Source organism: Moschus berezovskii, chromosome 20 (assembly GCF_049115385.1).
Source record: "Moschus berezovskii isolate FMDL1 chromosome 20, NW_MosBer_1.0, whole genome shotgun sequence".
NCBI classification, from domain to species: Eukaryota; Metazoa; Chordata; class Mammalia; order Artiodactyla; family Moschidae; genus Moschus; species Moschus berezovskii.
The window spans coordinates 44,969,534-44,982,727 of NC_142479.1; positions in this window are offsets into that span (position 1 = coordinate 44,969,534).

Consider the following 13,194-nt stretch of genomic DNA (forward strand, 5'->3'; position numbering starts at 1 on the left):
CCCAGATGCTCCACTCAACAGACCTGAGGGAGGGTCTGGGTCTACCCTGAGCTCATCAGCACTTTATCAGCACTGCCCTCTGCCCTTTCACAGCCCAGCTCTGCATCTTATGAGGAGCCAAGAGACCCAGCCCCTTGGGCCGAAGTCCATAATGTCCCAAAGCCAAGTGGCAGCTACACATGGGGATGTCAGCTGTCACTCTCCCACCTTCACTGCCCTGTGCTCACACAAGAGGGTGTCCGACCATACCCCCTCACTTCTGAGACCCGCGTGCAGGCTGTCTGCTCTGCCTGAACCTCTCTCCCTAACCCCGGGACCTCCTGCAAAACCCATAGGACCCCCAGGCCTCTAAGACTCTCTTCTAGCTGGAAGCAGAGTGGGAGACAGTGATGCTCTGATTGATGACACACGAAACATCCAGGTAAAAGCAAATGACATCACTCATGCTCCTGCCATGCACAGTGACCCTCAGGCTGTTGTGGTCCAAGGTCCAGACTTGCTCAAAATCTCGAGTATCTCCTTACAAGTGCTGAGCGGGATTTAGCATGGGGAGGGACTCAGGGCTGAATCAGGGTAGCTATCACCTACACCACTGCAGTCTAGAGTTGACCCCGATCCTGCTGCTGTGGGCTGAATCATGTCCCCAGATTTACGTCTGGACGTCCTCCTCCTGCCACCTGCACATGTGATGCATCTGGAGATGAAGCCAAGAGGGAGTAGAGATGAAATAAGGTCACAGGGATGGGCCCACATCCAATATGACCAGTGTTCTTCTGACAAGAGGAGAGCAAGACAAAGACGTGTACGGGTGAGGCAGGGGCAAGGGGACACTGTGTGTGTTACCAAGACCAAGGCCACTCTGCTTACTGCACGACGGGAGAGGAGGCTTTGAGGCAAGAAATAGCGACTTTATTAGGAAAGCCAGCAGACCGAGAAGATGGCAGACAGGAAAGTGGTCCACTCAGGTGCCACTCGTGTGGATTCCAGAGCCAACGGACTGGGTTCAAACTCCCTCATCTACCCTCCCCGGGGGACAGTCCCACTGGGTGTGGTTGTCTACAGGATGAAGGAAAACAAATTGGCACAGACTAAGTCCACAGTAAAGGGTCATGACTGTGGGGGAATTCCAGGCCATAAAAGCTAAGAACACAGACATGGGTGGGATTCCAGGGCTCAAAATTGGAGGAAAAGTTCTTTCCAGCAGAGGGGATCCTGGTCCAGGACGCAAGGCTGGGCTGGGTGGATCTTGGGGGTGTAGGGGAGGGGAGCCTGGGCTGGAGGAGGGGCCAGAGCAAGGGAACACCCAACACCAGACCAGACTCTGCTCCAGAGAAGGAGAAACAGGTCAAGGTATGTAAGGCAAAGAGGCAACCAGCCGGAAAGGAAGTGATGACCAACCAGTGGACTAGGGGTCGGCAGAGAGGACTGAGAAATACATACAGACAGACATGGGCTTCTTCTAGCCCTTCTCTCTGCTCATCTTAAATATTTATTTCAATGTCTGCATGCATAAGCAAGAGCCCAGAGGCAGCCGCCCCCACCTCCAGCTCTTAAAAGACTGCTGGAGGAGTATTTCTGAAGAGGTGGTTAATGCCTCTGCTCCCAGCCCTGAAATGCATTTCTGAGAAGCAGTCCGGGTGTTCACGGGCTGGCTGCCAGTGGAGTTTCTCAGATACATCCCCTCTCCAGGTTGGGTTTTTGATGGGACACAGGGAGGTCAGGTTTCCAAAGAAAGAACTGTCCTCAGGGAATTCAGCGGGCTTTGGCTAATGAATAAATAAAAGCTCCCGAGATGCCCCTGACATCCATTCACCAACACTGTGCTGTTTGATCTTTGATCTGAGAGATGAGCGTGACCCTTAACCTCCTGCAGGAACCGAAACAGGCTGGGCCAACCAGCACTGCTTCCCAGTTCACCCACGTTATTTGGGTAGCAGAAAGTGTTAGTCGCTCAGTCATGTCCGACTCTTTTGCAGCCCCATGGACTATAGCCTGCCAGGTTCCTCTGTCCATGAGATTTCCCAGGCAACAATACTGGAGTGGGTAGCAGAGAAGTGGAAAAGAATTGTAGGAGGCTCAGATGTTAGCTAATTCAACTCCCCTATTTCACAAAAGAGGAAACGGAGGCCCAGAGAAAGGATTTGCTCAAAGTCTTTTGTTTTGTGAAGGCCCATAGATGATACATGAGTTTGAGTAAATTCCAAAGTTGGTGATGGACAGGGAAGACTGGCGTGCTGCAGTCCATGGGGTCGCAAAGAGTCAGACATGACTGAGCAACTGAACTGAACTGATCGGTGATACTGGAACTCAGACATCATGATGTCATAACACCCAGCACCCACTGGGCTCACTCTGCCCGACAGAAAGAATATGTGAGCCCCAGTTGTGATTTTTAACTTTTAAGCAGCCTCATTTAAAAGATGAAATAGGCATCTAGATCAAAAAAGTGAATTATGCCAAGTTAAAAAATTTTGAAGATATGAAACCAACCTAAACACAAGCTTTTTCTTTTCTATGATTGAAGTCTGTACTGAGTTGTTGAGACTATATAATAAGATTATATCCGAACACATTAGCAGAGGCAAACTATTGCATACTACATATAGGATGGATAAACAATAAGGTCCTACGGTGTAGCACAGGGATCTACATTCAATATCCTACAATAAACCATAATGGAAAAGAACACATACACGTATAACTGAGTCAATTTGCTGTATGGCAGAAATTAACACAACATTGTAATCAACTGTACTTCAATTTAAAAAATTATACCCCTAAAAAATAAAAATAAACATTTTAAAAAGTGAAATGGGGATTTCCCTGGTGGTCCAGTGGTTAAGACTCTGATCTTCCACTGAAGAGGGCACAGGTTCAATCCTCAGTCAGAGAATTAAGATCCCACCGGCCACATGGCCAAAAAATTTTTAAATAAAAATAAATAAAAACTGAAATGAATCATAGCATATTTCATCTGGTTGATGCAAAATATATGGACTCCTCTACACACACCTTTCCTTCCACCAGCTCAAAACACGCTCTGCACCTGCCAGGACTTGTGGGGGATGCAGGCGGGGAGTGGGGGACCAGGCTCTGAGTAGCAGCCTCTCCAAGGAAACAGTAGACGTGGAAGCCCACTAAGCCACAAATTCTGCAGAAAATCTGCACTTCTCTCAGGAGCCTAGAGTAGAGCGAGAAATGTCCCCACAATGGAAGCGTGGGCCGTTGTGGACATTGTCCCTGCCCACGGCACACAGAGGACTTTTTATCCAGCCACCCATCTCCAGGGCTCTTTTTGCTGACACAGGAGGCCCGTGGGCTGCTGGCATTCCAGCCATCTCCAGAGGTGGCTGCATGGGGGCGGCACTGCCAAGTCCTGGGAGGAATGCTCGGATTGGCCCTGATGCTGGAGGCCCATAGGTCAACCCAGAGGACTAATGCAGAATCCCCAGTCCCTCCATCCAGGCCACTGGACCAGCTTCCAGAGCTCCACTCCCTTCCTACCGCCTAGAGTCCATTTCAGGCCCTTTAAAAGCTGCTGCTGCTGGCTCTGCTTGTCCAAAATGGTCCACGTGAATCTCAGGGCACCTGCTTCTTCCCTGATCCTCTAGACAAGCTCTGATGTGGGAGCCACTGAACTGGGGGAGGGGGGTGCTGCCGACCAAGGACTGGTTCCCAAGATCACAGAACCCTGATATTGAGGCTGGTATATCCCCCATTCTCAGCCAGCCCAAGGTGTGGCCCACTTGAGTACCAAGGGAGGTAGAATTAGCCAGTTCCTCGGACAATAGGTTTCCGCAGAGGTGAGCTGTAAGGTTTGATTTAGGTCTGAAGTGACCACACGTGGCCACTGAGCAACATGGCTCATCCAAGCTGAGATGCTATAAGTGCAAAACACACACAGGTGTCAAGAGCTTAGTGTGCAGAAATGGTATGAAAGACCAAATGAAAACGTTTATGTTGCTGCCACACTGAAATGAGCATATTTTGCATCTATTAGATTAAGTACAATGTGCATGCCTGCCTGCTAAGTCATTTCAGTCGTGTCCAACCCTGTGAAACCCCATGGACTGTAGCCTACCAGGCTCCTCTGTCCATGGGATTATCCAGGCAAGAATATTGGAAGGTGTTGCCATGCCCTCCTCCAGGGGATTTTCCTGACCCAGGGATAAAACCCATGCCTCTTTAAGCCCTCCTGCATTGGCAGGCGGGTTCTTTACCACTAGCACCACCTGGTAAAAGTCACTCAGTCATGTCCGACTCTTTGTGACCCTGTGGACTGTAGCCTGCCAGGCTCCTCCATCCATGGAATTTTCCAGGCAAGAATACCAGAGTGGATTGCCGTTTCCTTCTCCAGAGGATATTCCCAACCCAGGGATCAAACTCAGGTCTCCAGCATTGCAGGCAGACTCTTTGTTATCTGAGCCACCATGGAAGCACCACCTGGGAAGCACCCCCACAAAATGATTAAGATAGTAAACTTCATGTACATGTCTTTTATCACAGTGTTTAAAAGTTAAAAATCAGGATTAAAGATCAATGTCTTTCTTTCACTAGTCACCCTATTCAAGGAGGCAGAACCAACAAGCTGTTGGCCATGTGAGCAGGAACCAGGAGGCCAGCTTTGGGGTGATCAGCCTTTGAGAGAAGCAGAAGTAGGGTGTGCGCTCAGCAAACGGGCTGGGCATTGGGGCAGGTGGCGCCCAGCTCATGCCAGGCCTCACCTCAAGCACGTTCCATCCCCAGATGGATCTTGCGTGCCCCCTAAAGGTGGAACTCAACCTGTTATTACAGAGGTGGCTGCGATCAAAAATGTTCATAACTGTCAGGGGCAGGGAGCTGAACATCTAGGTGGAAATATGCATGCCTGGAGTTGGATGGAGCTGGGAAGGTGGGGGCTGAAACCTGAACTGGCAAATTAGATCTACTTTAATGTGGGGGGGCAGTGGGATCAGCATTTGGGTGTGTAGTTCTTCATACCAGCTCATAAAGGTGCCAGGTTTGTCCTGTACAAACTGAGGGAGGAGCGTGACATTTTGAGCCCAATTGTGCAGTTGAAGCAGCCATGAACTTCCTGGGACAGGGCCCATGTAATCCAATCTGCTGAGTCGGGCAGGGCAGGGTAGGGGATCCCTGCACCCCAAGAAAGTGGCCACCCAGGGCTGACTTCAGTGTCAATGAGGAGGAGGAGGGAGCTGCCGGACTGGGAATATCTTTCTTATCCAATCATGAACATGCACAGCTATCAAGGATCCCAGAAGGTGGATATTTCTTCCCTCTGAAATTCACCCAGGTTGCCCGGGAGCCCTGGACAGCCTGGAATGTTTACCCAGGGTGACAGATATCTTAGTGTTGCTCCTTTTCAGCCACTGGGGCGTTAAGACCGTCTGCCTCCATCACAGCCAACGGTCACACCCAGTGCCAGGCAGCAGTTTCGGTGGTCTTGCACCTGACCTTGGCAAAGGCAAGTGGGCATATATGCATGATTCTGCTCCTTGAGCAAAAGATTCAACTATTTATGAAAAACAGTATTGTTTTCCCTCTTGGTTGTCTAAGTCATAGGAAATTTTTGTGTGGTGATGCAAAAATCCCAGAAAGTTTGGTTTTTAAAAGTTCCCTCAAATGTGGGTGGTTCCTCAAGTTTGCCCAGATTTATTGACTACCCTGCATCCATAAATCAAGCCTGAAGCTTTCACCCCAACACCCCTCCAGAGGCCCCTGGGATCCTCATTAGTGAGTTTTGGCAGCTGGTGGTTGCATGCAGGACTTTTAAACTTGAAGTTAGAATGCCTCTACAAGCCTAAATTAACAGAGCCAGCAGAGAATATCGTTTGAGCTCAGTTAAGGACAGCCCTCTCAAGATTCAAAATCCCTCTAATAAAGACATCGTAATTAGTCCCAAATAAGGTAACTGTTTTCCCTGTAAAACTTGTCTTTGTTGTTTTACTCAATCCGTCACCTGTGTATGGTACTGTGGGAAGCCTGCCCAACCCAGTTCCTTCTCCTGCCCTCCCCGCTCCCACCTCTTCCCCACCCAGAAGATGACTCCGCTAAGATGCCCCCTCAATGTCCAAAGCAGCCGACAGTGCATTGACACGGAGAGATGGGGGCTGACAAGGTAGCCCTCGGTCAGTGCTGCCTCTGTAAAAACATCAATGCTGTTGTGCTGTGTTCAGTCACGTCCAACTCTCTGTGACCCCATGGACTGTAGCCCAACAGGCTCCTCTGTTCTGCAGGAGGAGCAAACAGTTGGCATGAAAACCCAAATTCCTGGGACTTCCCTGGAGGTCCAGTGGTTAACACTCTGAGTTTCCAAAGCAAGGGGCACAGGTTCGATCTTTGGTTGGGGAAATAAGAGCCCACATTCTGCACAGTGTGGCCAAAACAAAACAAAATAAAATAGGCCTGGACTTCTCTGGTGGCCCAGTGGTTAAGAATCTGCCTGCCAATGCAGGGGACACGGGTTCAGGGAAGATCCTTCTTGCCACAGAGCCGCTCGGCCCAGGAGCCACAACTACTGAGCCTGCATGCTCTACAGCCGAGCTCCACAAGAGAAGCGACCGCAGTGAGAAGCCCACACACTGTAACTAGAGAGTAGCCGCCACTCACAACTAAAGAAAGCCCACGTGCAGCAACAGAGACCCCTCAAGATCAAAATAAAATAACTTTTTAAAAATAAAAATAGCCTATTTGTTCTCTCATAGTAAAAAAAAAAAAGCAATATAAAGTTTAAAATAACAATTTTTTAAACCAAATTCCTGGTGTGGATATGGGGGGAGGGGGTGATGAGGGGTAGTGTAGCTCCTGACAATAGCAGTTTACATTTGGGTAAGGTTTTAAATCATGTGTTAGAGGATCGTAATTGTAGGGCTTCTTAGAACTGGTGGTTTGCCTACTGAGCTCCCAGCATGTGCTCAGCCTCCTCCAGGGAAGGGGGTGAGCCCAACCAGCTTCCCTCCCCCTCGGCCCCAGCCTCCTCCCTGCCTCCAGGCAGAACACCCAGCTTTCACCTGCTTGATTTCACCCCAACATCATTTCATTGGAAGAAAGTTCTCTATGATTACAAAGAGTAGATGAAATAAAGATTCTATATATAATATCAATATATATTATTTATAATATACTATATATAATTAGTATAATATTATACGTAGTATGGGGGCTTCTCAGTTGGCACTAGTCATAAAGAATCTGCCTGCCAATGCAGGAGCCGCAGGAGACGGGGGTTTGATCCCTGGGTTGGAAAGATCCCCTGGTGGAGGAAATGGCAACCCACTCCAGTAGTCTTGCCTGAAAAGCCCCATGGACAGAGGAGCCTGGTGGGCTACTGTCCATTGGGCTGCAGAAAGTCGGACACGACTGAGCCACTGACCACCACCACATATATAACATAAGATAATATTGTAACCCTGGAGGAGGAAATGGTGACCCGCTCCAGTATTCTTGCCTGAAAAATTCCATGTCCAAAGGAGCCTGGTGGGTTACAGTCCGTGGGGTCACAAAGAGAGTCAGACACGACTGAGCAACTGAGCACACATATTATGAATAATATATACATGTATTATATAGTATTACACTGTAATATATATAGCATAATACACTAATTATATATATATATATTTATAAATACGTGTATATGCCACTGATTTAGCTGATTTCGACATGCATATAAAATTACTCAAAATACAAATATCCAACAAAAAGTTTCTATGGTAAAATACAGGGAACTACATTCAATATCCTGTGATAAACCATCATGGAAAAGAATATCTGTGTGCATAACTGAGTCACTTCACTGTGCAGCAGAGGTTAATAAATGTTTGTTAATTTTTTAAATATAAATATTCCTCTTGCCTATGATGCCTTTTCTGAATCACATGGATTCGACACGTGTGTCTACAATTCATTCCTAATGAGAAAGAGCGTCTTCAGGCCAACAGGAAACTAACTCTGGAGGAAATCTGTCCCTAGGGAAGATGCTCAGACGTCAAAAACGAGGACTGTTTGGATGGAGATGATCTCTGGCAGGAATGCCCTTGGCGGGTCTTGTGTGTCCCGAATTAACAGCTGAGAGGACCGGCTCTTCCTCCCCAAAGAGGCCATGAGCACCGAGACGCTATACAGATCTGGCTGCTTCTGTGGAAGCCACTCCTGAGAAAAGAAGGGCTGAGCTCGCCAGGGGCTACAGGGCCCAGCCTCAGAGGTGTGCTGTGCAAGAGGCAGGCCCTGGGCCGTAAGGTCCTCACGGGTGGGTGTGGCGTGCAGCTAGCAGAGCGGCTCCAGGACAGACATGGGTGCTGCCTGCACTTTGGGCTCAGTCACTCGGTCTCATCCAACTCTTCGCGAGCCCACGGACAGAGGAACCTGGCGGGCTACCGTCCATGGGATTTCCCAGGCAGAATACTGGAGTGGGTTGCCATTTCCTCCTTCAGGGGATCTTCCCAACCCAGGGATCAAACCCGTGTCCCCTGCTTTGGCAATCAGATTCCTTCACCACTGAGTCACCTGGGAAGCCTGTACTGGGCCCACTCTCATTCTGTCCCCAGCCCTTAGTGGGGCCTTCTCTCTGGGGGGCATCGAGCTCCATGCTGAGGGGACTGAGGTGGGGAGGAGGGTCCTTGTTGTGAGGTTGGGGGAGGGGCCCTATGTACACGTGACGGAATGTCCGGTGTGAGACGTCTCTGCTCCAGGGCCCCAGGGTGAGGCAGGGCCTGACGGGAAACCCAGAGAGGCTTTCTGAGCTCCGGGCAACCTCGCCAGTACTCTCATTACAGGATTGTCTTTATGGACTTGGGGTCTATAAATATCTCCAGTCACAGTGAATGCACTTGCTCGGAGAGATAGAATTTCAGCCTTAGAAGCAACCCCAATCTCCATGAACCCACACATTGGTCTGAGGCAGGAAGCCCCTCTAGGACATCCTCCACAGATTGGCATTTTTGATTGCCCTCAGGACGGGGTGCTCACTCACACCTGTCAGGGGCTGGACTAGCTGGCATCCACTCAGAGGCACCTACTCTGTAGAGCCAGTGTCCATTCTGGGGTGTGCAAGGCTGAGGAATGCTGTTCCCTGGGTGTCTGGCTTGCTCGGGTACACCCAGGGCCCCAAGCTCGGGGATGCCAGGCCTTGGGTTACATCCCAAGTGGGGCGGCCAGCTGCCCACAGTCCCTCTGGAGGCTCACAGCTCCTTCTCCAGGCATGGCATGTGCCTCTCAAGGCAGTTGGCCTGGCCATAGGTCAGGAGCACAGTACCTGATGCCCCCCTGTCTGTACCCCTGCTCAGCCATGGGGCCTATGGTGACCTAAGCCTTCAGGGCTCCACTCAGCCTGGCAGCCAGCTCAGTTCAGCTCGCAGTGCCCTGGGCTCCACTTGGATGGGCTGCCTTTCTGGCTTTCAAGAGTTCTTTTGTTTTTTTATGGGGATATAGTTGATTTACAATGTTGTGTTCATTTAAAGTGTACAACAAAGTGAATCAGTTATCATATACATATATCCACTCTTTTTTAGATTCTTTTCACATGTAGGTCGTTACAGAGTGTTGGATAGGGTTCTCTGTGATATACAGTAGGTTCTATTATCTATATTTGCACGCTTAGTCGGGTCCAACTCTGTGCCACCCTATGGACTGTAGCCCACCAGGCTCCTCTGTCCATGGAATTCTCCAGGCAAGAATATTGGAGTGGGTTGTCATTTCCTTCTCCAGGGAGTTGTATGCATATGTCAAGCTCAATCTTAGCTTTGGAGAGTTTTTTTTTAAAGCAAGAGAGTGGGGTTTGTTTGGGTTGTTGTTGTTTTTTTTTCCCATTTATTTTATTTGGCTGCATCAGGTCTTCATTGCTATGCGGCATGTGGGATCTCAGTTCCCCTACAGGAGATTGAACCTGCATCCCCTGCATTGGAAGGCAGATTCTTAACCACTGGACCACCAGGGAAGTCCCTGGAGGGTTCTAAGTTCCTGCCTTTTGTTTCTGCCACGGCTCAGGGGTCCCTTTTCACTATTACAAGCGCATCAAGTTCCCTGTGAGCACAGGCGCTGTCTCTCTTGTAAACCCTCATCACCCAGATGTCTGCCATCTTCAGTCCCAAATCCCCCACCTCAGAGTTTCTTCTAGACCTGTCTGTCACCATCCCCTACTAACCTCACCCTTTCTCAGCAGCTTCGGCACCTTCAAGCTCCACCTGCCCAGCCAGGGTCTCATCGCATCCTGTCTCCGGTTTCTCTCTGACTCCTCCTCCCCGTGAGCTCCTAACAGAAGAATTTCGGGACATCTTCTTTTAACCCCCTTTGAAGCACATAATAGGCTTTTAAGAACGCTTGTTGAATGAAGACATGAATACAATTTGAGCCCTGCCCTTGAAGAACCTCATAATCAGGGGTGGGGAGGGGAAATAATAACAAAGGACTGCAAAGCAGCAGGAGGGGTGCAGCAGGTTGCGATCACCCCAGGTGCTTGGCGGAAGTTCGATTGCTTGATAAGATGTGCACACCATTTGTCTCTTTCTTCCCTTGAGTCATTGCATCCATACCTCGAGTCAGTTTTATTCCTTACAACACACACTTTGGTTTATGCTAAAATAAGGAGACCTGTTATCATGAAAATCGTGGTGCTTGCACTTAGGCAATGATTCACAGTCTTCAGAACTGTCTGTGAACAGAGTCTGCATGGGGCAGTGATGGGCTGGGTGCTTCTGGAGCTCCTTCTAAATCAAATCCCCTTACTTTACGGAAAAGAAAAGACATTCCAAGTGGCTTTCCTGAATTCCTGCAGGGATGTGGGCTCCCAGGCAGCATGTGTGCTTTCAAGGACCTGTTCAGAAAAACGTGTGGCAGGGCACCGTGACACCCACTTACCTGTCCCTGACATCACACCTGTACCTGGAGGTTCCCCAAACCATTTGCCCCTGAGCACAGACCTCTCGAAGGGGTTCTCCTGCCCCTGAGGTTGAAGACCACAGGAGTAAAACTCTTTCCTGATTGAACTTTATCATCAGTATGATAAAGATGTTGCCACCGCCTAAGTCATTTGGGCCAGTCCCCTCTTTCAGTGTATTGATTTCCTCCAGGGGATCTTCCCAACCCAGGGTTCAAAACCAGGTCTCCTGCATTACAGGCAGATTCTTTACCATTTGAGCCAGGAAGTGAAGTGAAGTCGCTCAGTCGTGTCTGACTCTTTGTGACCCCATGGACTGTAGAATCCCAGGCTTCTCAGTCCATGGGATTTTCCAGGCAAAAGTACTGGAGTGGGTTGCCATTTCCTTCTCCAGGGCATCTTCCCGACCCAGGGATCGAACCCGGGTCTACCACATGGTAGGCAGACGCTTTACCCTCTGAGCCACCAGGGAAGCCCGAGCCAGGAAAGAAGCCCATATTGATTTTAGTAAGGGTCAATTCTAAGATGATTTCTAGGTCATAGAAGTATAATCTTAGTAAGTAGTCATGGTGCTGAAGTGGGTTCTTTAGGAAAAAAAAAAAAAACAACCTGATTTGTACTATCTGCTGATTTCTGTGGTGTGAACATCCCACCCTGGTCCATTTCAAGCTGTCAACATAATGTCACAGACTCGGCAAGGGGCCAGCTGTTCTTGGCGTTGGAAGCATTCATACAATTAGCTCTTATGAGCCCTTACGAGTGGCTGTTCCAGCCACATTTACCGAGATTTGTCTAGGAGCTAGGCATTTCTTTAGGTTCACTGAATCCTAGCACTTAAAGTGTGATTTATTTATCTATGACAATAGGAACAATTAAGAGTACTTACCTCTCTGGTTTTGTAAAGTCTGAAGTCATACAAGGTGACTAAGCCCTGCCTGGCTCATGGGAAGCTCTCAGCAAACAAACAGAACCATAACTGTCCTTATTACTCCATACATCATTTTATTTACTCTTTTCAGTAGCTGAGTGCAGCCACCGACGTCTGTCTGTCAGGCACGGGGAAGACGATGCCACAATTCCCCTTGTGACAGACCTCCTTGGGGATAAACTGTGACAGTGTCAGCTGGGCTGGGCTAAGGGATGCCCAGAGAGCTGGTAAAATGTTATTTCTGAGTGTCAGTGGTGAGCGTGTCTCTGGAGGAGATTAGCCTTTGAATCCATGGATGGAGTAAAGATCGCCCCCACCTGTGCAGGTGGGCCTCATCCAACCTACTGAGAGCCTGAATAGAATAAGAAGATAGAGAAAGGCAAATTCTCTCTCTGCTGGAGCTGAAACACTCCTCTTCCCCTGCCCTCTAGCACTGATGCTCCTGGTTCTTGGGCTTTGGGTTGCAGACCAGTTCTTACACCATCGGTGCCCAAATTCCCAGATCTTTAATTCGGACTCAGTTACACCACTCAGAAAGTGAAGAGGAACTAAAGAGCCTCTTAATGAGGGTGAAAGAGGAGAGTGTAAAAGCTGGCTTCAATTTCAACATTCAAAAAATTAAGATCATGGCATCCAGTCCCATCATTTCATGGCAAATAGAGAGGGGAAAAGTAGAAGCATTGACAGGAGACAGTGAAGGACAGGAAAGCCTGGTGTGCTGCAGTCCACAAAGAGTCAGACGTGACTGAGCTATTCAATAACAACAGTTAGACCACAGACTTTCCTGATTCTTCAGCTTGTAGAGGGCAGACCATGCACCTTCTTGGCCTCCATCACTGTATGAGCCAAGGCCTATAACAAGTTCACTCTAGAGTTGTTGAACAGCATGAAATTTTCTTAAGGGTAATCAGTTTTAGATGGCAGGTTTACAATTTTTCCACAACTTGTACTATTTATATTAAAATGTTTTGTAATTACTTCTTTACATATTATGTTCATGCTTTCTTCTTAAAATTTTTTTAAATTGTTTTGTACAAATGTAACTCTAAAACCAAAAAGCCATAAGTCTCTAGCACCTGTTGATTGAGCTGAACACTCACAGATGTACAGGGTGGGTGGGGCTTTACTGGGCACTGGGGGAGGGGCAGGGGCCCTTCCCTCACTTGACCTGTACTCAAAGCTTATTAAAAAGCAGAGACATCACTTTGTTGACAAAGGTCCATATAGTCAAAGCTATGGTTTTTCCAGTAGTTATGTACAGATGTGAGAGTTGGACTATAAAGAAGGCTGAGCGCTGAAGAATTGATGTTTTTGAATTATGGTGTTGGAGAAGACTCTTGAGAGTCCCTTGGACTGCAAGATCCAACCAGTCAATCCTAAAGGAAATCAATCC